The sequence below is a fragment of the Rattus norvegicus genome, chromosome X, assembly GCF_021556685.1.
Source record: "Rattus norvegicus strain SHRSP/BbbUtx chromosome X, alternate assembly SHRSP_T2T, whole genome shotgun sequence".
Taxonomy (NCBI): domain Eukaryota; kingdom Metazoa; phylum Chordata; class Mammalia; order Rodentia; family Muridae; genus Rattus; species Rattus norvegicus.
In genome coordinates this window covers 19,569,505-19,597,064 of record NC_141554.1, presented here as the reverse complement: position 1 = coordinate 19,597,064, position 27,560 = coordinate 19,569,505, and the positions used below count along the sequence as shown (strand labels likewise).

General features: G+C 50.3%; 1 long non-coding RNA gene across 1 annotated transcript; it reads left to right on the top strand.

Moving 5' to 3' along the window:
• The first annotated feature begins 20,067 nt into the window (after positions 1-20,067).
• Positions 20,068-22,296, top strand: LOC102551428 (uncharacterized). Its single transcript, XR_015646480.1, has 5 exons — positions 20,068-20,588; positions 20,699-20,792; positions 21,034-21,132; positions 21,226-21,358; positions 22,218-22,296. It is a non-coding gene; the product is annotated as an uncharacterized LOC102551428 (long non-coding RNA).
• The last annotated feature ends 5,264 nt before the right edge of the window (positions 22,297-27,560 follow it).

The following is a 27,560-nucleotide window of genomic DNA, read 5'->3' as shown; positions in this document are numbered from 1 at the left end:
GGCTCAAGGAATGTATGTCTGAGCAGAAATTGTGTTCTTACCACTGCTCTCATGTTTGTCAGTGCCGTTGGAAAGTGGCAGTCAGCTTGATGCACAGGCAAAGACCAGAAAGATCGTGTTCCTGACTGGCCTTGGATCCTGTGTCTAGAAGGCTCCACCTGGGATCCTTTATGGCTAGGAAGGTGAGCAGAAGAGGTAGTCTACCCTGTCCTCTCACAATTGCTCAGTCTTTTGTGAGTCATGTTCTCTCCCTGGGGGATCTGGGTAAAGAAAGCTGTAGGACCAAGTCAGTTCCAGGCACTTGCAGAAACAAGAAAGATGCTGTCCCAGATGGCTTCAGGGTTCCTATGTCCTGAGGGCTCCAGGAGTATATCTCTGAGCAGAAATTGTGGTCTTAACTCTGCTCTCAGATGTGTCAGCACTGTTGGAGACTGGCTTTAACTCCATGTACAGTCAAAGACCGGAAAGATCGTGTCCCTGACTGTCTTTGGATCCTGTATAGCTTTGGGCCTGTGACAGCACTGTGTTCATCCAGAATCCAAAAGGCTCCTATCTCAGTCTGTTCCTAGGTTCCTTTGTCCAGAGTACTCAATATGGGTTCCTCTTGGGCCAGGAAATTGAGCATAGAGGAGGTTTCTCCTGTGCTCACAGGATTGTCCACACTTCTGAGAATCATGCTCTCTCCCCTGGGGATCTGTGTACAGAGAACTGTGGGGCTGGGTAAGCTCCAGGCACAGGCAGAAAGCAGAAGTATCCTGTCCCAAATGGTGCCTGGTTTCCTATGTCCTAGGGGTCCAGGAGGGTCCAACAGGCATAAATGGTGGCCTAACCTCTGCTCTCAGTTTTTTCAGTGCTCCTGAGTGCTGACTTTCAGCTCCGTACATGGGTAAAGACCAGAATGATGCTGTCCCTGACTGCTCCTAGTTTCCTGTGTTCAGAGGGCTCCAGGTGGGTTCCCCATGGGCCAATATTTGAACAGAAGAGGTGGTCTCCCCAGCACTTACAGGATTCTCCACGCTTCTGAGAGTCACACTCTCTCCCCAGGTGATCTGGGTACAGAGAGCTGTGGGACCAGGCCAGTTCTGGGCACAGGCAGAAACAAGAGGTTTCATGTCCCAGGGGGCTTTCTGGTTTACTACATCCTGAGGGCTCCAGAATGGTACCTTGGTGTAGAAATTGTGTTCTTATATCAGCTCTCAGTTTTGTCAGCACTTTTGGAGACTGGCTTTCAGCCTAGTGAACAGGCAGAGACCGGAAGGATCATGTTCCTGAATGCTCCTAGGAACCTGCTTCCAGAAGGCTCCAGGCAGATTCTACCTGCACCAAAACTGTGAGCAGCATTGGTCTTGTCCTCTGAACTCTCAGGATTGTCAGCATTTCTGAGAGTCCCGGTCTCTTTTCTGGGCATCTGTGTACGGAGAGCTTTGGGCCTGTGTCAGCATTGGTCACAGTCAGAAACCAGAAGGTTTGTGTCAAAGTCTGCTTTGTCCAGAGGGTACAGGTGGGTTCCTCTTGGGCCAGGTATGCAAACAGTAGTGGTGGTCTCCCCTGAGCTCGCAGGATTGTCCCCACTTCTGAGAGTCCTGCTCTCTCCCCAGGGGATCAGGGTAAAGAGTGCTGAGGGCCCCAGTCATCTCCAGGTCTAGTAAGAATTCAGTATTCTGTCCCAGTCTACTCCTATGTTCCTGTGTCCAGAAGGCTCCAGACTGGGACAGCTTGTACCAGGACTTTGAACAGAATTGGTAGTCTCCCTTCTACTCTTAGGATTGAACGCACTTCTGAGAGCCATGCTCTCTCACCACGGGAACTGGTTACAAAGATCTCTGGGACCAGGTCACATCTGGTTGCAGGCAGAAAGCTGAAGTAATCTGTTCCAGATGGGGCATGGTATCCAATGACCTGAGGGCCCCAGAAGGGTACATTGCAACAGAAATTGTGGTCTTACTTCTGCTTTCACGTGTGTTAGGTATATTGGAGACTGGCATTCAGCTATGAGCACAGTCCGGGACTGGAAGGATCATGTCCTGACAGCTCCTAGGCTCCTGTGTCTAGAAGGTTCCAGAGTGGTACCTCTTGGGTCAGGGATGTGAGCAGAAGTGGTTGTCCCCCCTGAGCTCTGAGGATTGTCCTGACTTCTTTGAGTGTAGCTCAAATGTTCATGGGATCTAGGAAAGGTTTGGTATAAGACCAGGTCAGCTCTGAGAGAGACAGAAACCAACATGATCCACTCTAAGTCTGCTCCTAAGTTCTTTTGTCCAGAAGGCTCCAGACTGGTACTTCTTGGGCCAGGAATGTGAGCACAAGGAAAGGTCTCCCCTGTCCTTCCAGAATGGTCCACACTTCCAAGCATCATGTTCTTTCCCCCAGGGGATCTCGGTACAGAGATCTGTGGGAGCAGGTCAGTTCCAGGCACAGTCAGAAACCAGAAGGATCTCGTCCCAGTGGTTCCTGGTTTCCTCTGTTGTGAGATCTCCGACTGGGTCACTCAAAGTAGAAGTGATGGTCTTACACCTGCTTTCAGATGTGTCAGGTATATTGGAGATTGGCTTTCAGCTCCAATATCAAGCAGAGACCTGAAGGATCATGTCCCTGACAGCTCCTAGAATCTTGTGTCCACAAGGATCCAGACTGGTACTTCTTGAGGCAGGGATGGGAGCAGAAGTGGTGGTATTCACTATGCTCTCAGGATTGAACGCACTTCTAACAGTCCTGCTCTATCCACAGGCGATCTGCATACAGAAAGCTTTGGGCCTGAGTCAGCACTGGCCGTATCTGAAAACCAGAAGTATCTTGTGGAAGTCTGCTTTAAGTTGCCTGTGTCCAGAGCACTCCATTGGGGTTTCTCTTGGACCAGGTATGTGAGCAGTAGTGGAGGTCTCCCCTGAGCACTCAGGATGGTCTGAACTTCTGAGAGTCCAGAACTATACTTCATGGATCTGGATACAAAACTCTGTAGGACAGGACCAGCTCAGAGTGCAGGCATAAACTGCAAGGAACCTATCCCGGTCTGCTCCTAGTATCCCGTGTCCAGAGGGATGCAGGTGGATTCAACTTGGTTGAGAAAGTTGAGCCAAGAGACGGCCTATGCTGTTCTCTCAGAATTTTCTCCACATTTGAGTGTCTCATTCTCTCCACAGGGGATTTGGGTACAGAAAACTGTGGGACTGGGTCAAATCTGAGCAGAAGCAGAAACCAAAAGCATCCTGTCCAAGAATAGCTCCTGGTTTCCTATGTCCTATGGGCTCCAGAAGGGTCCCTTAGAGCAGATACTGTAGTCTGAACTCTGCTCTCAGTTGTGTAAGTGCTACTGGATACCCGCTTTAAGCTCTGTGCACTGGCAAAGACCAGCATGATCCTGTCTCTGAGCGCTCCTAGTTCTGTGTCTAGAGGGCTTCATGCAGGTTCCATTGTGCCAGGAATGGGACCAGAAGAGATGGTCTCCCCTGCCATTTCAGGATTGTCCAGTCTTCTGAGAGGCATGCTCTCTCCCCAGGGGATCTGGGTACTGAGAGCTGTGGGACAAGGTCAGTTCCTGGCACAGGCAGAAACCAGAAGGATTCTGTCCCAGATGGCTCCTGCTTTGCTATGTCCTTAGAACTCCAGTAGGGTACATTGGAGCAGAAACTGTGATCTTACCTCTGCTTTGAGGTGTATCAGGTATATTGCAGACTGGTTTTCAGTTATGAGCACAGGCTGAGACCAGAAAGATCATGTCCTGACAGCTTATAGCTTCCTGTGTGCAGAAGGCTCCAGTCAGGTACCTTTTGTGACAGGGATGTGAGCAGAAGTGGTGGTCTCCCATGTGGACTTAGGACTGAATGCACTTGTGATAGTCCCACTCCCTTTCCAGGGGATTTTTGTACAGAGAACTGTGGGAACAGGTGAGCACCAGGCACAGGCTGAAACCAGAAGTATCCTTTCCCAGTTGGCTCAAGGTTTCCTGTATCCTGAGTCATCCAGGAGGGTCTCTATGGTAGAAATGGTGGTCTTACATCTGCTCTGAAATTTCACACCATTCCTGGACATTGGTTTTCAGCTTCATGCATGGGCAAAGATCAGAAGGATCCTGTCCCTGACTTTCCCTTAATATCTGTGTCCAGAGGGATCCAGGCAGGTTCCTCTTGGTCCAGGAATGTGAGTCAAAGTGGCGGACTTCCCTGTCTCTCAGGGTTGTCCACACTTCTGAAAGTCAAGCTCTCTCCCTAGGGGATCTGCGTACTGAGAGCTGTGGGACCAGGTCAGTTTCGGGCACAGGCAGTAACCAGAAGTATCCTGTTCCAGCTAGCTCATGGTTTCCATTGTCCTGAGAGATCCAGGATGGTCCCTTGAAGCAGGTGTGGTCTTCCCTCTGCCCTCAAGTGTGTCAGTGTTTATGGAGCCTGGCTTTCAACTCTGTACACAGGCAATGACAGGAAGTGTCCTGTCCCTGATTGCTTCTAGGATCCTGTAGTCTGAGGACTTCAGGAGGGATCCCCTTGGGACAGGAATGTGAGTAGAAGTGGTGTTCTCCCCTGAGCTCTCAGTATAGTCAGCATTTCTGTGACTTTAGCTCTATTCCTCATTGGAACTTGGTACAGAATTGTGTTAGACAGGCTCAATTCAAGAGCAGAGGGAAACCGGTCTGCTCCTGAGTTTCTGTGTCCAGAAGGTTCCAGAGTGGTACTTCTTGGGACAAAAATGTGAGCAGAAGTGTTGGTCTCCCCTGTGCTCTCAGGATTGAACTGACTCCTGAGAGTTCTGATTTCTCGAATGGGATCATGGCACATAAATCTATGGGATGTGACAGCTCCGGGCACAGGTAGAAACCAGAATGATTCTCTCACAGAAGGATCCTGGTTTCCTTTTTCATGAGGCTCCGGGCAGGTTCCTTGGAGGAGAAGTGGTGCTCTTACCTCTGCTCTCAGGTGTGTCATGGACACTGGAGTCTGGCTTTAGCTTTGAGGTCAGGTGGAGACCGGAATGATCATGTCCCCGACAGGTCCTTGGTCCCTGTGTTAAGAAGTCTCCAGACTGGCATCTCTTAGGGCAGGGATGTGAGCAGAAGTGGGGTCCTCCCCTGTGCTCTCAGGACTGTGTACACTTCTGAGAGTCCAGCTCTATACCTCACAGCATCTGAGTAAAGAAAGCTGTTGGATGGGGTCAGCTGAGGTAGCAGGGTCAAACTGCAAGGATCCTATCCAAGTCTGTTCCTAACTTCCTGTGTTTAGAGCCCTCCAGGCAGCTTGAACTTGGACCAGAAAGGTGAGTCAAGAGGAGGCCTCCCCTGTTCTCTCAGGATTTTCTGTTCTTCTAAGAGTCACACTCTCTACCCTGGTGATCTTTTGACTCAGGAGTCAATAGAGAACTGTTGGACCGTGTGAACTCCAAGCACAGGCAGAAACCAGAAGTATCCTGAACAAGACCACTCCTGGTTTCCTATGACTTGAGGGCTCCAGGTGGGTCCTTCCTATCTGAAATTGTGGTCTTACCTATGTTCTCTGGTGAGTCAGAGCTCCTGGATAGTGCCTTTCAGCTCCATGCACAGATAAAGAGCAGAAGGATCCTGTTCAGACTGCTCCTAGGATCATGTGTCCAGAAGGCTCCAGACAGGCACCTCTTGGGGCAAGGATGTGAGCAGAAGTGTTGGTCTCCACAGTGCTCTCAGGATTAAAAGCATTTCTGACAGTCCAGCTTTCTCCCCATGGGATCTTTGGGCCTGTGTCCCCACTGGCCACAGTCAGAAACCAGAAGAATCCTGTCCAAGACTGCTCTTAACTTCCTGTGTCCCGAGGGCTCCAGGCCGGTTCCTCTTGGGCCAGGAATGTGAGCAGCAGTGGTGGTCTCCCCTGGGCTCTCAGGATTGTCTGCACTTCTGAGAGTCCAGCTCTAATCACGGGATCTGGATACAGAACGCTGTAGGACTGGGTCAGCTCAGGGTGCAGGCAGAACCTGCTAGGAACCAATCCCAGTCTGCTCCTAGGTTCCTGTGTCCAAAAGGATCCAGACAGGTTAAACCTGGGTCAGAAAGGTGAGACAAGAGGAGGCCTCCCCACTTCTCTCAGGATCTTCTGCACTCTGAGAGTCTCACTATCTCTTCAGGTGATCTGTGTATAGAGAATTATGGGAAGGGATCCGTTCTGGGTGCAGTCAGAAACCAGAAGTATCCTGTCCCAGATGGCTTCCGGTTTCTTAAGTCCTGAGGGCTCCAGGAGAGTTTGTCAGAGTTGAAGTGTTGTTCTTACCACTGCTCTCAAGCATGGAAGAACAAACACAAGAAGGATCCTGTCCCTGATTGCTCCTAGTATCCTGTATTTTGAAGGCTCCACGTGGGGTTCCTCTTGGGCCAGAGATATGAGCAGAAGTGGTGGTTTCCCCTGTGGTCTCAGGATTGAATGCACTTCTGAGACTCCTGCTCTCTCCCCAGTGGATCTGGGTACAGAGAGCTTTGGGCCTGTGTCAACAGAGGGCACAGCCAGAAACCAGAAGGGTCCTGTCCAAGTCGGTTGTTACGTTCCTGTTTTCAGAGTGCTCCAAGTAGGTTCCTCGGGCCAGGTATCTGACCAGAACAAGTGATCTCCCCTGTCCCCTCAAGATTCTCCACACTTCTGATAGTCATGCTCTCTCCCAAGGGGTTTTGGATACAGAGAGTTCTGGGAACAATTCTGTTGGGATCAGGCAGAAACAAGAAGGTTACTGTTCCAAATGGCTCCTGGTTTCTTGTGTCCTGAGGGCTTGAGGAGTGTATCTCCAAGCAGAAATTGTTGTGTTACCTCTGCTCTCAGCTGTGTCAAAGCTTTTGGAGACTGGCTTTCAGCTCCATGCACAGGCAAACACCAGAAGGATGGTGTCTCTGACTGCTCCTAATATCCTGTGTCCAGAATGCTACAGTCTGGTTCCTCTTGGGCCAGGAAAATAAGCCGAAGAGGTGGTCTCCCTTGCACTTCTGACAGTCCCACTTTCTTCCATGGGGATCTGGGTACAGAGAGTTTGGGGCCTCTGTCAGCACTGCACAGAGTCAGAAAACAGAAGAATCTCCCCTGTGCTGTCAGGATTGAACACAATTCTGACAGTCCTACTCTCTCCCCAAGGGATCTCAGTAGAGAAAACGTTGGGACTGGGTCAGCTCAGGACACAGGCAGAAACTAGAATGAACTTGTCCCAGACAGCTCCTAGTTTCCTATGTTGAGATCACCAGGCAAGTCCCTTGGAGCAGAAGTGGTGGTCTTACATCTGCTTAAAGGTATGTCAGATATACTGAAAGTGATGGTCGCCCTAGTGCTCTCAGGATTGAACACACTTGTGACAGTCCCTCTCTCTCCTCAGGGGATCTGGGCACACAGAGCTTTGAGCTTGTGTCAGAATTGGTCATAGCCAGAAACCAGAAGAATCCTGTCCAAGTCTGCACTAAGGTTCCTATGTCCAGAGGGCTCCAGGAGGGTTCCACTTTGACCGGATATGTGAGCAGCAGTGGTGGACTCCCCTGCACTCTCAGGATTGAATGAACTTCTGACAGTCCTTATCTGTCCCCAAAGGATTTCAGTATAGAAATCTGTGGGATCTGCTCTGCTCTGGGCATAGGCAGAAACTAGAACAATCCTGTCCCAGATGGCTCCACTTTTCCTATATTTTGAGATCTCCATGGGGGTCCTTCAGAGTCGAAATGGTGGTCTTAACTCTGCTTTCATGTGTGTCAGGTGTACTGGAGACTGGCCTTGAGCTATGAGCACAGGCAGAGACTGGAAGGATCATGTCCCTGACAGCTCCTAGTTCCCTGTGTCCGGAAGTCTCCAGATTGGTATTTCTTGGGCAGGGATGTGAGCAGAAGTGGTAGTCTCCCCTGTGGTGCCAAGATTGAATAGATTTCTGACAATTCACCTCTCTCCCCAGGAGATCAAGGTACAGATATCTTTGGGCCAGTGTCAGCAGTGGGCATACCCGGAAATCAGAAGGATCTTTTCCAGGTCTGCTCTTAGGTTCCTGTATCCAGAGGGCTCCAGACTGGGAACTCTTGGTCAGGGATGTGTGAAGTAGTGGTGGTCTGACTTTAGATCTCGTGATTGTCTACACTTCTGAGCGTCATGTTCTCTCCCTGGGGATTCTGGGTACAGAGAGCTTTGGACCTTTCTCAGCATGGCACACAGCTGGAAATGAGAAAGATCCTGTCCAAGTCAGTTCTTAGGTCCCCATTTTCTGGGGGATCCAGGTAGGTTCCTCTTGGGCCAGGTATGTGACCTGAAGAAGTGATCTCCCCTGTCCCTCAGGATTGCCCATATTTCTTGTAGTCACACTCTCTTTCCAGGGTTCTGAATACAGAGAGCTGTGGGACCAGGTAAGTTCTGGAACAGGCAGAAACAAGAAGGATCCTGTCCTACATGGCTCCTGGTTTCTCATGTCCTGAGGGCTACAAGAGTGTATTTCTGGGCAGAAATTGTGGTGCTATATCTGCTTTCAGGTTTGTCAGTGCTTTTGGAGACTGGCTTTCTGCTTGTTTCATGGGCAAAACCCGGAAGTAGTGTGTCTCTGCCTGCCCCTAGGATCCTGTGTACAGAAGGATCCAGATCGGTCTAATTGGTCAGGAATTTGAGTAGTATTGGCCATTCATCCCTCCCCCCACCCAGAGCTCTCAGGAATGTCTACACTTCTGAGAGTGATGCTCTGTCCCCTGTCGATCTTGGCAGAGAGAGCTTTCAGTCTTTATCAATACTGGACACAGACATAAGCCGGAAGGATCCTCTCCAAGTTTGCTCTTAGTAACGTAACTCCATAAGGGTGCCAGGCTGGTTGCTCTTTGGCCAGGTATGTAAGCCTTAGTGGTGGTTCCCCTGAGCTCTCGGGATTGTCCACACTTCTCGGAGTCAAGCTCTTTTCCCAGTGGATCTAGGTACTGAGAGCTGTGGGATCATTCAGTTCTGGGCACAGGCCGAAACAGAAGGATGCTGTCCCAGATGCCTCCTAGTTTCCTATGTCCTGAGGGCTCCAGGAATGTATCTCTGAACAGAAATTATGGTCGGAAGGCTTCTCTCAGGTGTGTTAGCACTTTAGGAGACTGTCTTTCATCTCCAAGCACAGGCAAAGACCTGAAGGATGTTGTCTATGACTGTTCCTAATCCTAATATCCTGTGTCCAAATGTGTCCATGTGGGTTCCTTTTGGGCCAGGAAGATAAGCAGAAGAGGTGGTCTCCCCTGTCTTCTCAGAATTGTATGCATTTCTGAGAGTCCCACTCTCTCCCAAGGGGATCTGAGTACAGAGAGCTTTGTGCCTTTGTCAGCACTGCACACAGCTGGAAATGAGAAGCAACTTGTCCAAGTCTGCTCTTAAATTCCTGGGTCCAGAGGGATCCAGGTGGTTTCAACATGGGCCTGAAAGTCGAGCCAAGAAGAGGCCTCCCCTTTTCACTCATGATTTTCCGAATTTATGAGCGTCACAGTTTCTCCCTGGGGGATCTGGGTACCAAGAACTGAGGGAATGGGTCAGCTCAGGGCCTGGGCAGAAACCAGAAGTAACCTGTCCTAGATGGCTCTTGGTTTCCTATGTCCTGAGGATTCCAGGAGGGTCCATTGTAGAAGGAGTGGTAGTTTTTACCTCTGCTCTTAAATGTGTCAGTACCTTTGGAGACGAGCTTTCAGCACAGTGCACAGGCAAAGACCAGAAGGATCCTGTCCCAGGCAGCTCCTGGGTTCCTGTATCCACAATGCTCCAGACTGGGTCAGGAATGTGATTAGAAGTGGTGGTCTCCCCTGTGCTCTCAGGATTGAAGACATTTCTGAGAGTCCCATTCCCTCCCCAAGGGATCTCAGTACAAAAATCTGTGGTATTGTGTTAGCTCCAGACACAGACAGAAACTAGCATGATCCTGTCCGATATGGCTCCTGGTTTCCTATGTTGTGAGATCTCCAGGGTGGTCCATCAGAATAGAAGTGGTGGTCTTAACTCTGCTTTCAGGCGTGTCAGGTATACTGGAGACTGACCTTAAACTATGAGCACAGGCAGAGACTGGAAGGATCACGTCCCTGACAGCTCCCTAGTTCCCTGTGTCCAGAAGGATCCAGACTGGTTCTTCTTGGGCCAAGAATGTCAGCAGAAGTGGTGGTCTCCTCTGTGATCTCTGGATTGAACACACTTCTGAGAGTCCCACTATCTCCCCACGGGATCTGGGTACAGAGAGCTGTGGACTTGTGTCAATACTGTGCACAGCTGGAAACCAGAAGAATCCTGTACCAGAATGCTCTTAGGTTCCTGTGTCCAGAGGGCTTCAGAGAGGTTCTAACTGGGCCAGGGATGTGAGCAGAATTGGTGATCTCCCCTGTGATATAAGGATTGCATGCACTTTGGAGAGTCCAGTCCTACCTCTCCCAGAACCTGGGTACAGGAAGTTATGGGATTAGGTCAGCTCTGGGAGCAGATGGAAACCAGAAGGATCATGTGTGAGACTGCTCCTAGCTCCCTGTGTCCAGAATGCTCCAGAATGTTTCTTCTTGGGACAGGAATGTGAGCAGAAATGGGGGTTTCTCCTATGCACTCAGGATTGTCCCAATTTCTGAAAGTCCAGATTTCTCTTCCAGGGGTTCTGGGTACAGAGAGCTGTGGATCAGGACAGTTCTGGGCAAAGACAGAAACCAGAAAGATCCTGTCCCAGACTCCTTCCTCCTGGTTTCCCAAGTCCTGCGGGACCCAGGCGGGCCCATCAGAGCAGAAGTTGTGGTCTTACAACTGCTCACATGTGTGTCAGCAATCATGGAGACTGGCTTTAAGCTCTAAATGCAGGTGCAGGCCATCAGGTTCCTGTGTCTGACTGCTCCTAGGTTCCTGTGCCCAGAGTGCTCTTGGCAGGTACCTCTTGGGTCGGGGATGTGAGCAGAAGCTCTTCCCTCCCCTGTGCTCTCAGGACTGTCCACATTTTGAGAGTCCTGCTCTCTCTGCAGGGAATCTGGGCACAGAGATTTGTGGACCTGGGTCAGCTCTGGATGCAGGCAGAGACCTTAAGCCTCCAGTCACAGAATTCTCTTAGGTTCATTTGTCCAGAGGGCTCCAGGGAGGTTCGTCTCGGGACAGAGCTGTGAGCAGAAGATATTTTCTCCCCTGAGCACTCAAGATTGTCCACACTTCTGAAAGTTCAGGTCTCTCCCCCATGTGATCTGGATACAGAACGCTGGGCGACCGGGTGAGCTCCAGGAGCAGGCAGAAACTGCAAGGATCCTGTCCCACTCTGCTCCTATATTCTTGGGCCCACAGGGGTCCAGGCAGGTTCTTCTTGGACCAGGAAGGCGAGCAGAAGTCGGGGTCTCTCTTGTGCTCTCAGAATTGTCTGCACTTTTGAGAGTCACACTGTCTCTCATGGGATCTGGGTACAGAGAGCTCTGGAACCCAGTCAGCTCTGGACACAGGTGAAAACCAGAATTATCCTGTTACAGATGGCTCCTGGTCTCCTATGTCCTGAGGTCTCCATCTCCAAGAGTGTCCCTCAGAGGAGAAACGGTGGTCTTACCTCTGCTTTCAAATGTGTCAGTGCTCCTGGAGACTGGCTTTCAGCTCTAGCATGGGCAAAGACCAGAGGATCCTGTCTCTGTCTGCTCCTAGGTTCCTGTGACCAGAAGGCTTTAGACAGGTTCCTCTTGGGGCAGGAATGTTAGCAGGTTTCTTGTTCTCCACAGTGCTCTCAGGATTTAATGTACTTCTGATAGTCCCTCTCTCTCCCCAGAGGTCTGAGTACAGAGAGCTCTGGGCCTGAGTCAGCACTAGTCACAGCTGTAATCCAGAATGATCCTATCCAAGTCTGCTCTTAGGATCCTGTGTCCAGAAGGCTCCAGATGGGTTCCTCTTGTGCCAGCTATGTGAACAGTAGTAGGGTGGACTCCCCTGAGCTCTCAAGCTGGTTTGCACTTTTGAGAGTATCACTCTCTGTCCAGGGGATCTGGGTACAGTGTGCTTTGGGCCTGTGTCAACACAGAACAAACAGAAAACAGAAGAATTCTGTCTAAGTCTGCTCTAAGTCTCCTTTGTCCACAAGGCTCCAGGCAGGTTCCTCTTGGGCCAGGTATGTGAGCAGTATTAGTGGTCTCCACTGAGCTCTCAGGATTGTCTGCACTTCTGAGAGTCCAGCTCTATACCACAGGGTATCTGGCTATAGAAAGCTGTAGGACAAGGTCAGCTCAGGGAGCAGGCAGAAACTGCAAGGAACCTATCCCGGTCTGCTCCTTGGTTCCTGTGTCCAGAGGACAGCAGGTAGATTCAACTTGGTTCAGAAAGCTGAGCCAAGAGGAGGCCTCTCCTGTCTTCTCAGGATTTTGTGCACTACTGAGAGTCACACTTGCTCCCCAGGGGATCTGGGTACAGAGATCTGTGGGATCGGGTCAAATCCGGGCAGAGGCAGAAACCACAAGCATCCTGTCCGAGACAGCTCCTGGCTTCCTATGTCCTACAGGCTCCAGGAGGGTCCCTCAGATCAGAAATGGTGGTCAAACCTCTGCTCTTTGTTGTGTCAGTGCTACTGGATACTGGCTTTCAGTTCCATGCATGGGCAAATACCAGAATGGGTACCTCTTATGGAAGGTATGGGCAGAAGTGGTGGTCTCCCTTGTGCTCTCACGTTTGAACACATTTCGGACAGTCCTGATCTTTGCCCAGGCGATCTGGAAAAGAGAAATTTGGGCCTGTGTCTTCAGTGGGCACACCTGGAACCAGAAACATCCTCTCCAGGTCTGCTCTTAGTTTTCTTTGTCCAGAGGGCTCCAAACTGGTAACACTTGGGGCAGGGCTATGAGTAGTAGTGGTGGTCTCCCTTGAGCTTTCAGAATTGTCCACCCTTCTGTGAGCCATGTTCTCTGCCCAGGGGATCTGGGTATGGAGAACTTTGGGCTTGTTTCAGCAGTGGGCACAGTCAGAGACGAGAAGGAACCTGTCGAAGTGTGTTCTTAGGTCCCTTTTTTCAGCGGGATCCAGGTGGGTTCCTCTTGGGTCAGGTATGTGAGCAGAAGAGGTGATCTCATCTGTCCCCCTCAGGATTGTCAGCACTTCTGAGAGTCACGCTCTCTCCCCAGGAAATCTCAATACAGAGAGCTGTGGGACCAGTTAAGTTCGGGAACAGGCAGAAACCAAAACGATCCTGTCCCTGATGGCTCCTGGTTTTGTAGGTCCTGAGGGCTCCAGGAGAGTTTCTTTGAGTAGAAATACTGGTGATAGCTCTACACTCATGTTTGTCAGTGCTTTTGGAGACTGGCTTTCTGCTTGTTTCATGGGCAAAAACCGGAAGTAGTGTGTCTCTGCCTGCCCCTAAGATCCTGTGTACAGAAGGATCCAGATCGGTCTAATTGGTCAGGAATGTGAGTAGTGTTGGCCATTCATCCCTCCCCCCACCCAGAGCTCTCAGGAATGTCATGCTCTCTTCTCAGGGGATCTTGGTAGAGAGAGCTTTCCCTCTTTGTCAGTACTGGACAGAGACTTAAACCAGAAGGTTCCTGTTGAAATTTGCTCTTTGTAACATGACTCCATAAGGGTACCAGGCTGGTTCTTTGTAGGCCAGGAATGTGAGTCACAGTAGTGGTTCCTGGGAACACTCAGGATTGTCTACACTTCTCCGAGTCATGCTTTCTTCCCAGGGGATGTGGATACAGGGAGCTGTGGGCCCAGTTCAGTTCTGGGCATTGGCAGAAACAAGAATGATGCTGTCCCAGATGGCTCCTCATTTCCTTTGTCCTGAGTGCTCCAGGAATGTATCTCCAAGCAGAAATTGTGGTGTAACCTCTGCTCTCAGATGTGTCAGTGCTTTTGGAGACTGGATTCCAACTCCGTGCAAAGGCAAAGACTGGAAGGATCATGTCCCTGACTGCTCATAGGATCCTGTGTCCTGAATGCTCCAGGCGGGTTCCACTTGGTCAGTAATGTGAGCTGCATTGGCGGTCTCTCCTGAGCTCTCAAGAATGTCTGCATTTCTGAGAGTCATGCTGTCTCCCCAGGGGATCTTGGTAGGGCATGCTTTCAGCTTTTGTCAGTACTGGACAGAGATGTAAACCAGAAGGAACCTGTCCAAGTCTGCTCTTAGTAACCTGTATCCAGAGGGCTCTAGGCTAGTTCATGTTTGGCCAGGTATATGAGCAGAAGTGGTGGCCTCCCCAGTGCTCTAAGGATTGTCTGCACTTTTGACAGTTTTGCTCTCTCTCCAGGGAATCTATGTACAGAGAGCTTTGGGCCTGTGTCAGCAGTGGGCACACTGGGAAAACAGAAGGATCCTATCTAGGTCTGCTCTTAGGTTCCTGTGTTCACAGGATCCAGGTGGGTTCCTCACAGGCCTATGTGAACAGAGGAGGTGACCTCCTCTGACCTCTCATGATTGTCAGTATTTCTGAGAGTCACACTCTCTCTCTCCCAAGGGGATCTGGATACAGAGAGCTGTGGGACAAGTTAAGTTCGGGAACAGGCAAAAACCAGAAGGATCCTGCCACAGTTTGCTTCTGGTTTCCTAAGTCGTGAGGGTTCCAGGAATGTATCTCCAAGCAGTAATTGTGGTCTTACTTCTGTCCTCAGGTGTGTCAGCACTGGTGGAGACTGGCTTTCAACTCTGTGCAAAGACAAAGACCAGATGGATCGTGTTCCTAACTGCTCCGAGGATCCTGTGTCTTGAAGGCTCTAGGCAGGTTCCACTTGGTCAAGAATGTGAGCAGTATTGGTGGTCTCCCTTGAGCCCTCAGGATTGTCCACAGTTCTGAGAGTCATGCTCTCTCCTTAGGGGATATAGGTACTGATAGCTTTGCCCTGTGTCAGTACTGCACACAGCTGGAAACCAGAAGGATCCTGTCCAAGTCTGCTCTTAGGTTCATGTGTCCAGAGGGCTCCAGGTGAGTTCAACTTGGACTTGAAAGGTGAGCCAAGAAGAGACATCCCATGACCTCTCAAATTTGAAATCACTTCTGAGTGTCCTGCTCTCTCCCAAGATATCTGTTTACAGAGAGCATTGCACTGGTGTCAGTAGTGGGCACAGCTGGAAACCAGAAGGATCCTGTCCAAGTCTGCTCTTAGGTCTCTGTTTTCAGAAGGATCCAGATGGGTTCCTCATGGGCCTAGTATGTGAGTAGAAGAAGTGATCTCCCATGTCCCCTCGGGATTGTCAACACCTATGAGAATCACACTCTCTCTCAATAGGATCTGGGTACAGAGAGCTGTGGCAGAGTGTGAGTTCCAGGCACAGGCAGAAACTAGAAAGATCCTGTCCCAGATGGCTCCTGGTTTCCTATGGCGTGAGGGCTCGAGGAGTATATCCCTGAGCAGATCTTAACTCTGCTCTCAGGTTTGTCAGTGCTGTTTGAGATTGGCTTTCAATTCTGTGCACAAGAAAAGACTGAAGGATCGAGTCCCTGACTGTCCTTGGATCGTGTGTCCACAATGCTCCAAGCAGGATCCTCTCAGGCCAGGAAGGTGAGCAGAAGAGGTGGCCCCTGCTATCCTCTCAGGATTATCCAGTTTTCTGAGAGTCATGCTGTCTCCTCAGTATCTGTGTACAGAGAGCTGTGGGACCAGTTCAGTTCCAGGCATAGGTAGAAAGAAGAATGATTCTGTCGCATATGGCTCCTGGTTTTCTATGTCCTGAGGGCTCAATGAAAGTATCTCTGAGCAGAAATTGTGGTCTTACATCTGCTCTCAGGTATATCAGCACTTTTTGAGACTGACTTTCAGCTCAGTGCACAGGCAAAGGCTAGTGTCCCTGACTACCTTTGGATCCTGAATCCAGAAGGTTCCAGGCAGGTTCCTCTTGGGCCAGGATGGTGAAAAGAAGTGGTGATCTCCCCTGTCCTCTCAGGATTGTCTTCACTTCTGAGAGTCCCACTCTCACTCAGGGGGATCTGAGTACATGGAGCTTTGGTCCTGTGTCAGCACTGCACTTATCCAGAAAGCAGAAAGTTCTTGTCCAAGTCTCCTCTTAGTTTTCAGTGTGCAGAGGCTCCAAGCAGTTATGTTTATGGCCAGGAATACAGCAGCAGAGGTGCTCTCCCCTGTCCTCTCAGGATTGTCCATTGTTCTTCAATTCACCCTCTCTACCCAGGGGATCTGTGTACAGAGAGCTTTGGGCCTGTGACAGCACAGCATAATGTCAGAACCCAGAAGGATCCCGTCCAAGTCTGTTCTTAGTTTCCTGTGTCTAGAGGGATCCTGGCGGGTTTCTCTCATGCCAGGTATGTGAGCAGTAGTCTTTGTCTCCCCTGAACTCTCTGGATTATCTGCATTTCTGAGAGTCCAGCTCTATACCTCACAGGATCTGGACACAGATAGCTGTACGATCTTGTCACCTCAGAGTCCAGGCAAAAAGTACTAGGAACCTATCCCAGTGTGACCCTAGGTTCCTGTGTCCAGAGTGTTCCAGGTGGCTTAAACTTGGTCCTAAAAGGTAAGCCAAGAGGAGACCTCCGAAGTTATCTCAGGATTTCCCAAACTTGTGAGAGTCGTGGTCTCTCCCCCAGAGAATCTGGGTACAGAGACCAGTTCAGTTCTGGGCACAGGCAGAAACAAGAAGGATGCTGTCCTAGATGGCTCCTTGTTTCCTATGTCCTGAGGGCTCCAGGAGTGTATCTCCTAGCAGAAATTGTGGTCTTATGTCTGCTCTCAGGTATCAGCGCTTTTGGACACTGGCTTTCAGCTCCATACACAGGAAAAGACCTGTGTTTCTGATTGCTCCTAACATCCTGTGTCCAGAAGGCTCCAGGAGGGTTCCTCATAGGCCAGGAAGGTGAATAGAAGGGGTGGACTCCCCTGTGCTCTCAGGATTGTCCCCACATCTGAGAGACCAGTTCTCTCCCAAAGGGTTCTGGGTACAGAATTTTGGGTCTTTGTCAGCACTGCACACAGCCGGAAACAAGAAGGATCCTGTCCAGGTCTGCTCTTAGGTTTCTGTTTCCAGAGGGCTCCAGGTGGGTTCAACTTGGGCCTGAAAGGTGAGACCAGAGGAGGCCTCCCCCATTCTCTCATGATTTTCTGAATTTATGAGAGTCACAGTTTCTCCTCCAGAGAATCTTTGTACCAAGAACTGAGGGACTGGGTCAGCTCTGGGGCACAGGCAGAAACCAGGAGTATCCTGTCCCAGATGGCTCCTGGTTTCCTATGTCCTGAAAGCTCCAGAAGGGGCCATTCGAACATAATTCTTATTAATATCTCTGCTCTCAGGTGTGTCAGTGATTTTGGAGACTAGGTTTCTGTTCAGTGCAAAGGCAAAGACCAGTAGGATTCAGTTTCTGTTTCCTCCCTGGATCCTGTGTCCAGAGGGCTCCAGGCAGGTTTCTCTTTGGCCAGGATGGTGAGCATTAGTGGTGGTCTCCCCTGAGCTCTCAGGACTGTCCACACTTCTGAGAGTCATGTCTCTACCCAGGGTATCTGGATGCAGAGAGCTGTGGGCAGTTCTGGGCACAGGCAGAAACCAGAAGGATCCTGTCCCAGATGGCTCCTGGTTTCCTATGTTGTGAGATTTCCAGGAGGGTCCCTTGGAGCCAAAGTGGTTGTCATACCTCTGGTTCCAGTTGTGTCAGATATACTGGAGATTGGCTTTCAGATAGGACCACAGACAGAGTCAGGAAGGATCATGTCCCTGTCAGCTGCTAGGTTCCTGTTTCCAGAAGGCTCCAGACTGGTAACTCTTGGGTCAGGGATGTGAGCAGAAGAGGTGGTCTCCCATGTGCTCTCAGGATTGTCTACACTTCTGAGAGTCCCAATCTCTCCCCAGGGGATCTGGGTACGGAGAGCAGTGGGACCAGGTCAATTTCGGGCACAGGCAGGAACAAGAAGCATCCTCTCAGATGGCTCCTAGTTTCCTATGTTGTGAGATTTCCAGGTGGGTCTCTTGGAGTAGAAGTGGTTGTCATACCTATGGTTTCAGTTGTGTCATGTATACTGGCTTTCAGATAGGAGCACAGGCAGAGACAGGAAGGATCATGTCCCTGCTACCTGCTAGGTCCCTGTGTTCAGAAGGCTCCAGACTGGTACCTCTTGGGTCAAGGATATGAGCAGAAGAGGTGGTCTCCCCTGTGCTCTCAGGATTGAATGCACTTTTGACAGTCCCACTCTCTCCCCAGGGGATCTGGGTATGGAGAACTTTGGGCTTGTGTCAGTACTGGGAACATCTGGAAACCAGAAGGACCCTGTACAAGTCTGCACTTAGCTTCCTGAATCCAGAGTACTCCAGGCAGGTTCCTCGTAAGACAGTTATGTGGGCCTTAGTGGTGGTCTCCCCTGTGCTCTCAGGATGGTGAAATCCCATGCTTTCCCCAGGGTTACAGAGAGTTGTGGGCCCGGGTCAGCTCCAGGCACAAGGAGAAAACAGAAGGGACCTGTTCCAGACTTCTCTTAGGTTCCTGTGTCTTGAGGGTCCAGGCAGGTTACTCTTTGGCCAGTTTTGTTAGCAGATGAGGTGGTCTCCCCTGTACTCTCAGGATTGTTTGCACTTCAGAGAGTCCTATTCTCTCCTCAGGGGATCTGGGTACAGAGAGCTGTGGGAACAGTTCAGCTCCAGGCAGAGGCAAGAACAAGAAGAATCTCCTCCTAGATGGCTCATGGTTTCTTATATCCTGAGGGTTCCAGGAATGTGTTTCCTAGTCGTAATTGTGCTCTTATGCCTGCTATCAGGTGTGTCTGTGCTTTGGGGGACTGGATTTCAGCTCAAGGCACAGGCAAAGACTGGAAAGATTTTGTCCCTGACTGCTCCTAATATCCTGTGTCCAGAAGGCTTCAGGTGGGTCCTGTTGTGCCAGGTAGGTGAACAGAAGAGGTGGTCTCCCCTGTTCTCTCAGGATTGTTCGCACTTCTGAGAGTCCCACTCTTTCCCCAGGGGATCTGAGTACACAGAGTTTTGGTCTTTAGTCAGCACGGCACCCAGCTGGAAATGAGAAGGATCCCGTCGAGGTCTGCTCTAAGCTTCCTGTGTCCAGAGGACTCCAGGTGGGCTCAACTTGGCTCTTAAAGTTTTCTTTCATGATTTTCCGAATTTGTGAGAGTTACACTTTCTCCCCAGGGAAATCTGTAGTCCAAGAACTAAGGGACCTGGTCACCTCCAGACAGAGGCAAAAAACAGAAGTATCCTGTCTCAGATGGCTCCTGGTTTCCTATATTGTGAGATCTCCAGGAGGGTCCCTTGGAATACAATTTGTGGTTTTACTCTGTTCTTAAGTGTGTTAGCACTTTTGGAGACTAGCTTGTAGCACAGTGCACAGGCAAAGACCAGAAGGACCCTGTCCTAGGCTGCTTCTGGGTTCTTTTGTCCAGAGTATTCCAGACTGGTAACTCTTGGGCCAGAAATGTGAGTAGAAGTGGTGGTCTCCTGGAAGCTCTCAGGATTGAACACATTTCTGAGAGTCCTGCTCAGAAGTCCCCAAGGCATCTTGATACAGAGATCTTTGGGACAGAGTCAACTCTGGGCATAGTCAGAAACTAGAATGATTTTGTCTCAGACTGTTCCTGGTATCCTATGTTGTGAGATGTCCAGGGGCATCCCTCGGGGTTCAAGTGGTGGTCTTACCTCTGCTTTCATGTGTGTCACATATACTGGAGACTGGCTTTTAGCTATGAGTTCAGGCAGAGACTGGAAGGATCACCCTGGCAGCTCCCAGTTCCCGGTGTTCAGAAGGCTCCAGATTGATATGAGCAGTAGCGGTTGTTTCCCTTGAGCTCTCAGGATTGAATGTACTTCTGACAGTCACACTCTATCCCAAGGGGATTTGGGAACAAAGAAATCTGTGCCTGTGCCAGCACTGCACAAGGCTGGAAACCAGAAGGATCCTGTCCAAGTCTATTCTTAGCTTCCTGTGTCCTGAGGGCTCCAGGTGGATTCTACATGGACCTGAAAGATGAGCCAAGAGGAGGCCTCCCCTGTGCTCTCAGGATTGAAGCACTTCTGAGTGTCCTGCCCTATCCCCAGGAGAACTGTGTACAGAGAACTTTGGGCCTGTGTCAGCATAGGGCACAGCCAGAAAACAGAAGGATCCTGTCCACGGCTGCTCTTAGGTCCCTGTTTTCAGAGGAATCCAGGTGGGTTCTTCTTGGGCCAGGTATGTGACCAAAAAGTTTGATCTTTCCCTGTTCCTTCAGGATTGTCAATACTTCTTAAAGTCACCCTCTCTTTCCAGGGGACCTGGATACAGTGCGTTGTAGAACCAGTTAAGTTCCAGGAACATGCAGAGACAAGAAGGATCTTGTCCCAGATGGCTCCTGGTTTCCTATGTCCTGAGGGCTCCAGGAGTATATCTCTGAGCAGAAATTGTGGTCTTAGCTCTGCTCTCAGATGTGTCAGTGCTGATGAAGTCTGGCTTCAACTCCGTGCACAGGCAAAGACTGGAAGTATGGTGTCCCTGACTGTCTTTGGATCCTGTGTCCACAATGCTCCAAGTGGGATCCTCTGGGGCCAAGAAGGTGAGCAGAAGGGTTGGCCTGTCCTCTTGGATTATCCAGTCTTCTGAAAGTCATGCTCTCTCCTCAGGGAATCTTGTTACAGAGTGCTGTGGGACCAGTTTGGCTCTGGGCACAGGCAGAAACTAGATTGATCTGTCCCAGATGGCTCCTGACTTCTTATGTTGAGATCTCCAGGAAGGTCCTTTGGAGCAGAAGTGGAAGTCTTACCTCTGCTTTCATGTGTGTCAGGTATACTGGAAATGGTGGTCTCCCCTGTGCTCTCAGGATTGAACACACTTCTGACAGTCCCAATTACTGCTCAGACGATCTGAATACAGAGAGCTTTGGGTTTCTTTCAGCACTGGCCACAGCCGGAAACCATCAGGATCCTGTCCAAGTGTGCACTTAGGTCCCTGTGTCCAGAGGACTCCAATCAGGTTCCACTTCAACCAGGTATATGAGCAGCAGTGGTGGTCTCCCCTGTTCCCTCAGGTTTTAATGCACTTCTCAGAGTCCTAAACTCTCCCCAAAGGATATCGGTATAGAAATCTGTGGGACCTGGTCTGCTCTGGGCACTGGCAGAGACTAGAATGATCCTGTTGCAGATGGCTCTTGGTTTCCTATGATGTGAGATCTCCAGGGGGGTCCCTCGGAGTAGAAGTGGTGGACTAAACTGTGCTTTCATGTGTGTCAGGTATACTGGAGACTGGCTTTGAGTTCCAATTACAGTCGGAGGCTGGAAGCATCATGTCCCTGAGAGCTCTCATTCCTGTGTCCAGAAGGCCCCAGACAGGTACCACTTAGGGCAGGGATGTGAGCAGAAGTGGTGGTATCCCCTGTGCTCTCAGGATCATACATACTTCTGACAGTCCAGCTTTCTCCCCAGGGGATCTGTTTACAGAGATCTTTGGGCCTGTATTACCAGTGAGCACACCTAGAAACCAGAAGGATCCTGTCCAAATCTGCTTTTAGATTCCTGTATCCAGAGGCTTGGGACTGGTACCTCTTTGACCTGGTCTGTGAGTATAAGAGGTGATCTCCCATGTTCCCTCAGGACTCTTCATACTTCTTAGAGTCATGTTCTCTCTCCAAGGAATCTGGATACAGAGATCTGTGGCTCCAGTTCATTTCTTGGCACAGGCAGAAACAAGAAGGGTCCTGTCCCAGATGGGTCTTGGATACCTATGTCATGAGGGCTCCATTAATGTATCTCTGGGCAGAAATTGTGGTTTTACCTCTGCTCTTAGTTTGTCAGTGCTGTTGGAGACTAGCTTTTAACTCCTTTCACAGGCAAAGACCGGTAGGATCCTGTGCCTGACTGCCCTAAATTTCTGGGTCCAAAGGCCCCAAGTCAGACCCTTTTGGGCCAGAAATGTGAACAGAAAAGGTGGTCTCCCCTGTCCTCCAAGGATTGTTTAGTCTTCTGAGAATCACTGTCTCTCCCCAGGGGATTTCTGTACAGAGAGCTGTGGGACCAGTTCAGTTCTGGGCATATGTAGAAACAAGAAGGATGCTTACCTAGACGGCTCCTTCTTTCCTATGTCCTGAGGGCTCCAGGAATGTATCTCCGAGCAGATATTGTGGTCTTACATCTGCTCTCAGCTGTGTCCGCCCTTATGGAGACTGGCTTTCAGCTCCATGCACAGGCAAAGATCAGAAGAATGGTGTCTCTGACTGTTCCTAATATCCTGTGTCCAGAATACTACAGGCTGGTTCTTCTTAGGCTAGGAAGTTGAGCAGAAGAGGTGGTCTCCCCTGAGCTCTCAGGATTGTCTGCACTTCTGAGAGTCCTGCTCTCTCTCAAGGGGATATGGGTACAGTAAACTTTGGGGCTAGGTCAGCTCAGCACAGGCAGAAAGTAATATGGTTTTGTCCCAGATGGCTCCTGGTTTCCTATGTTGAGATCTCCAGGAAGATCCCTCAGAGCAGAAGTGGAGGTCTTACCTCAGCTTTCAGGAGTGTGTATACTGGAAGCGGTGGTCTCCCTGGAGCACTCAAGATTGAATGCACTTCTGACAGTCCCACTCTTTTCTCAGGTGATCTGGGTACAGAGAGCTTTGGGCCTGAGTCAGCACTGGTCACAGCCAGAAACCAGAAAGATCCTGTTCAAGTCTGCACTTAAGTTCCTGTGTCCAGAGTGCTCCAGGCAGGTTTCAATTTGGTGAGGTATGTGAGCAGTACTGGTGATCTCCCCTGTGCTCTCAGTATTGAATGCACTTCTGACAGTCCTGATCTCTCCCCAAATGACCTCAGTACAGATATCTGTAACACCTGGTCTGCTCTAGACATAGGCAGAGACTAGAGTGATCCTGTCCCAGACAGCTCCTGGTTTCCTATATTTTGAGATCTCCGGGGGTCCTTTGGAGTAGAAGTGGTGGTCTTACCTCTGCTTTCAGGTGTGTCAGGTGTACTGGAGACTGGCCTTAAGCTATGAGCACAGGCAGAGACTGGAAGGATCATGTCATTGACAGCTCCTAGTTCCCCTTGTCCACAGCCTCCAGACTGGTAACTCTTGGGCAGGGATGTGAGCAGCAGTGATGGTCTCCCCTGAGCTCTCAGGATTGTCCACACTTCTGAGAGTCATGATGTCTTCCCAGGGGTTCTGGGTACAGAGAGCTTTGGGCCTGTGTAAGTAGTGGGCACAGCTGGAAACCAGAAGAATGCTAAGTCTGCTCTTAGGTCCCTGTTTTCAGAAGGATCCAGGTGGGTTCCTCTTGGGCTAGGTATATGACCAGAAGAGGTGACCTCCCCTGTCCCCTCAGGATTGTCAGCACTTCTTAGAGTCATGCTATCTCCACAGGGTACTGGATACAGAGAGCTCTGGCACCAGTTCACTTCTGGAACAGGCAGAAACCAGAAGGATCCTGTTCCAGATGACTCCTGATTTCTTATGTCCCGAGGGCTACAAGAGTGTATCTCCTAGCAGAAATTGTGGTCTTATGTCTGCTCTCAGGTGTGTCAGTGCTTTTGGACACTGGCGTTCAGCTCTATGCACAGGCAAAGACCAGAAGTATTGTGTCTCTGACTGCCCCTAACATCCTGTGTCCAGAAGGCTCCTTGACGGTTCCCCGTGGGCCAGGAAGTTGAGCAGAAGAGGAGGACTCCCCTGTGCTCTCAGGATTGTCCCCACATCTGAGAGTCCCACTCTCTCTGAAGAGGATCTGGGTACAGAACTTTGGGTCTGTGTGAGCACTGCACACAGATGGAAACCAGAAGGATCCTGTCCAAGTCTGCACTACGTTCCTGTATCCAGAGTGCTCCAGGCAGGTTCCACTTCGGACAGGTATGTGAGCAGCAGTGGTGTCTCTCCTGTGCTCTCAGGATTGAACACGCTTCTGACTTTCCTGCTCTCTCCCCAAAGGATCTCAATCTGTGGGACCTGGTCTGCTCAGGGCACAGGCAGAGACTAGAATGATCCTGTCCCAGATAGCTCCTCGTTTCCTATATTTTGAGACCTACAGGGGGGTCCTTCAGAGTAGAAGTGGTGGTCTTCTCTCTGCTTTCAAGTTTATCGGGTATACTGGAATCTCGCTTTCAGCTACAATCACAGTCGGAGACTGGACGGATCATGTCCCTGACAGCTCCTCATTCCCTGTGTCCACAAGGCTCCAGACTTGTACCTAGTAGGGAAGGGATTTTGAGCAGAAGTGGTGGTCTCCCCTGTAGTGTGGAGATTGAATAGATTTCTGACAGTCCACCTCTTTCCCCAGTAGATCAAGGTACAGATATCTTAGGGCCTTTGTCAGCAGTGGGCACACCAGGAAACCAGAAGGATCCTGTCCTGGTCTGCTCTTAGTTTCCTGTGTCCAGAGGGCTCTAGAATGCTAACTACTGGGGCAAGGATGTGAACAGTAGCAGTGATCTCCCTTAACCTCTCATGATGGTCTAAGCTTCCGAGTGTCATGATCTCTCCCTGGGGCTTCTGGTTACAGAGAGCTTTGGGCCTGTGTATGTACTGGGCACAGCCAGAAAGCAGAAGGATCCTGTCCAAGTCGGCTCTTGGGTCCCTATTTTCAGAGTGATGCAGGTGGGTTCCTCTTGGGCCAGTTATGTGAGCAGAAGAGGTGACCTCCCCTGCCCCCCAGGATTGCCCATACTTCTTAGAGTCATGCTTTCTCCCCAGGGTTCTGGATACAGAGAGCTGTAGGACTAGTTCAGTTCCAGAAACAAGAAGGCTCCTGGTTTCTTGTGTCCTGAGGACTACAAGAGTGTATCTCCGAGCAGAAATTGTGGTGGTACCTCTGCTCTCAGATTTGTCAGCACTTGTGGAGATTGAATTTCAGCTCCTTTAACAGGCAAAGTCCAGAAGTTTCGTGTCCATGACTGCTCCTATGATCCTGTGTCCAAAAGGTTCCACATCAGTTCTACTTGGTGGGAAATGTGAGGAGTAGTGGTTCCCCTTCCCCCCCACCCAGAGCTTTCAGGAATGCCTGCACTTCTGGGAGTCACGCTATGTCCCCGTGGGATCGGGGTACAGAAAACTGTGGGACAGCATCATTTCCAGTCACAGGCAGAAACCAGAAGTAACCTATTCCAGATCGTTCTTGGTTTCCTATGTCCTGAGGAGTCTAGGAGGTCCCTTGGAGCAGGAATGGTGGTTTTACCTCTACTCTTAAATGTGTTAGCACTTTTGGAGTCTAGATTTCAGACCAGTGCACAAAGATCAGAAGGATCCTGGCCCAGGTTTTTCCTGGGTTCTTGTGTCCAGAATGCTTCAGACTGTTTACTATTGGGTCAAGAATGTGAGCAGAAGTGGTGGTCTCCCCTGTACTCAGTACTGAAAACATTTCTGAGAGTCCTGTTCCCTCCCCAAGGAATCTAGGCACCAATATCTGTGGTATTGGGGTAGCTCCGGGTACAGGCAGAAACCAGAATGATCCTGTCTCAGACGACTCCTGGTTTCCTATGTTGTCGGATGTCCAGAGGGGTCCCTCGTAGTAGAAGTGGTGGACATAACTCTGATTTCAGGTCTGTAAGGTATACTGGAGACTAGCTTTCAGCTACAATCATTGTAGGAGTCTGGAAGCATTATGTCCCTGAGAGCTCCTCATTGCCTCTGTCCAGAAAGCCCCAGCCTGGTACCTCTTAGGGCAGGGATGTAAGAAGAATTGGTGGTCTCCCCTGTGCTCTCAGGATCGGATGCAGTTCTGACAGTCATTCTCTCTTCCCGACAGATCTGTGTAGAGATCTTTGTGCCTGTGTCAGCAGTGAGCACACTTGGAAACTAGAAGGATCCTGTTCAAGTCTGCTCTTAGGTTCCTGTGTCCTGAGGGCTCCTGATTGGTACCTCTTGGGACATGTATGTGAGCAGAAGAGGTGATCTCCCTTGTCCGCTCAGGATGGTCAGTAATTCTTGGAGTCATGCTTTCTCCCCAAGGAGTCTGGATACAGAGATTTGTGGGTCCAGTTGTGTTCTGGGAACAGGCAGAAACAAGAAGGATCCTGTCTCAGATGGCTCTTGGATATATATGTCCTCAGGGCTCCAGGAACGTATTTTGAGCATAAATTGCGGTGTTACCTCTGCTCTCAATGTTTCAGTGCTGTTGGTGTCTGGCCTTCAACTCCATGCACAGGCAAAGACCAGAAGGATTGTGTCCCTGACTGCCCTAAGATCCTGGGTCCAGAAGGCTCCAAACCAGATCCTTTTGGGAGAGGAATCTGAACAGAAGTGGTGGTCTCCACTGGCCTCGAAGGATGGTACAGTCTTTTGAGAATCATGCTCTCTCCCCAGGGGATCACGGTACAGAGAGCTGTGGGACCAGGTCAGTTCCAGGCACATGTAGAAACAAGAAGAATTCTGTCCCAGATGGCTACTGGTTTCCTATGTCCTGAGGGATCCAGGAATGTATCTCTGAGCAGAAATCGTGGTCTTACATCTGCTCTCAGGTATATCAGTGCTTTTTGCGACTGGCTTTCAGCTCAGTGCACAGGTAAAGTCACTGTCCCTGACTACCTTTGGATCCTGTATTCAGAAGGTTCCAGGCAGTTTCCTCTTGGGCCACGGACAGAGCTTCAGAGGTGCTCTCTCCTGTCCTCTCAGGATTGTCCATTGTTCTTCCATTCACCCTCTCTATCCAGCGGATCTGGGTACAGAGAACTTTGGGCCTGTGACAGCAGTGGCCATAGCCGGCAACCAGAAGGATCCTGTTCAAGTCTTCTATTAGTTTGCTGTGTCCAGAATGTTCCTGACAGGTTCCTCTTGTGTCAGGTATGTGAGCAGTAGTCATTGTCTCCCTTGAGCTCTCTGGATTGTCTATCCTTATAGAGTATAGAGAGTCCAGCTCTATACCTCACAGAATCTAGATACAGAGAGCTATATGATCTTTTCAACTCAGAGTGCAGGCAAAAACTACTAGGAACCTATCCCAGTCTGATCCTAGGTTCCTATGTCCAGAGGGCTGCAGGTGGGTTAAAGTTGGGCCTTAAAGGTGAGTCAAGAGGAGGCCTCCACAGTAATCTCAGGATTTGCCAATCTTATGAGAGTCACGGTCTCTTCCCAGAGAATCTGTGGGACCAGTTCTGTTCCAGGCACTGGCAGAAACAAGGATGCTGTCCCAGATGACTCCTAGTTTCCTATGTCCTGAGGTCTCCAGGAATGTATATCCTAGCAGCAACTGTGGTCTTACGTCTTCTGTCAGGTGTGTCAGTGCTTTCGGAGACTGGCTTCCAACTCTCTGCATAGGCAACGACCTGAAGGATCATGCCTCTGACTGCTCCTAATATCCTGTGGCCAGAAGGCTCCAGTGTGTTCCTCTTGGGCCACTAAGTTGAGCAGAAGAGGTGATCTCCCCAGTACTCTCAGGATTGTATGCACTTCTGAGAGTCCCGCTCTCTCCCAAGGGGATCTGGGTTCGGAGAACTTTGTGCCTGTGTCAGCACCGCACACAGCTGGAAACCAGAAGTACCCTGTCCATATATTTTCTTAGATTCCTGGGTCCAGAGGGCTCCAGGTAGGTTCAACTTGGGCAAGGAGGATGAGGCAAGAGGAGGTCTCCCCTGTTCTCTCATCACTTTCCGAATTTATGAGGGTCACATTTTCTCCCCAGGTGATCTGGGTACCAAGAACCTAGGGACCAGGTCAGCTCCAGGTGCAATAATAACCCAGCACTATGCTGTCCCAGATGGCTCCTGGTTTCCTATTTAGTAAGGCCTCCAGGAAGGTCCCTCGTAGCAGAAGTTGTGGTCTTACCACTGCTCTCAGGTGTTTCAGTGCTTTTGTGT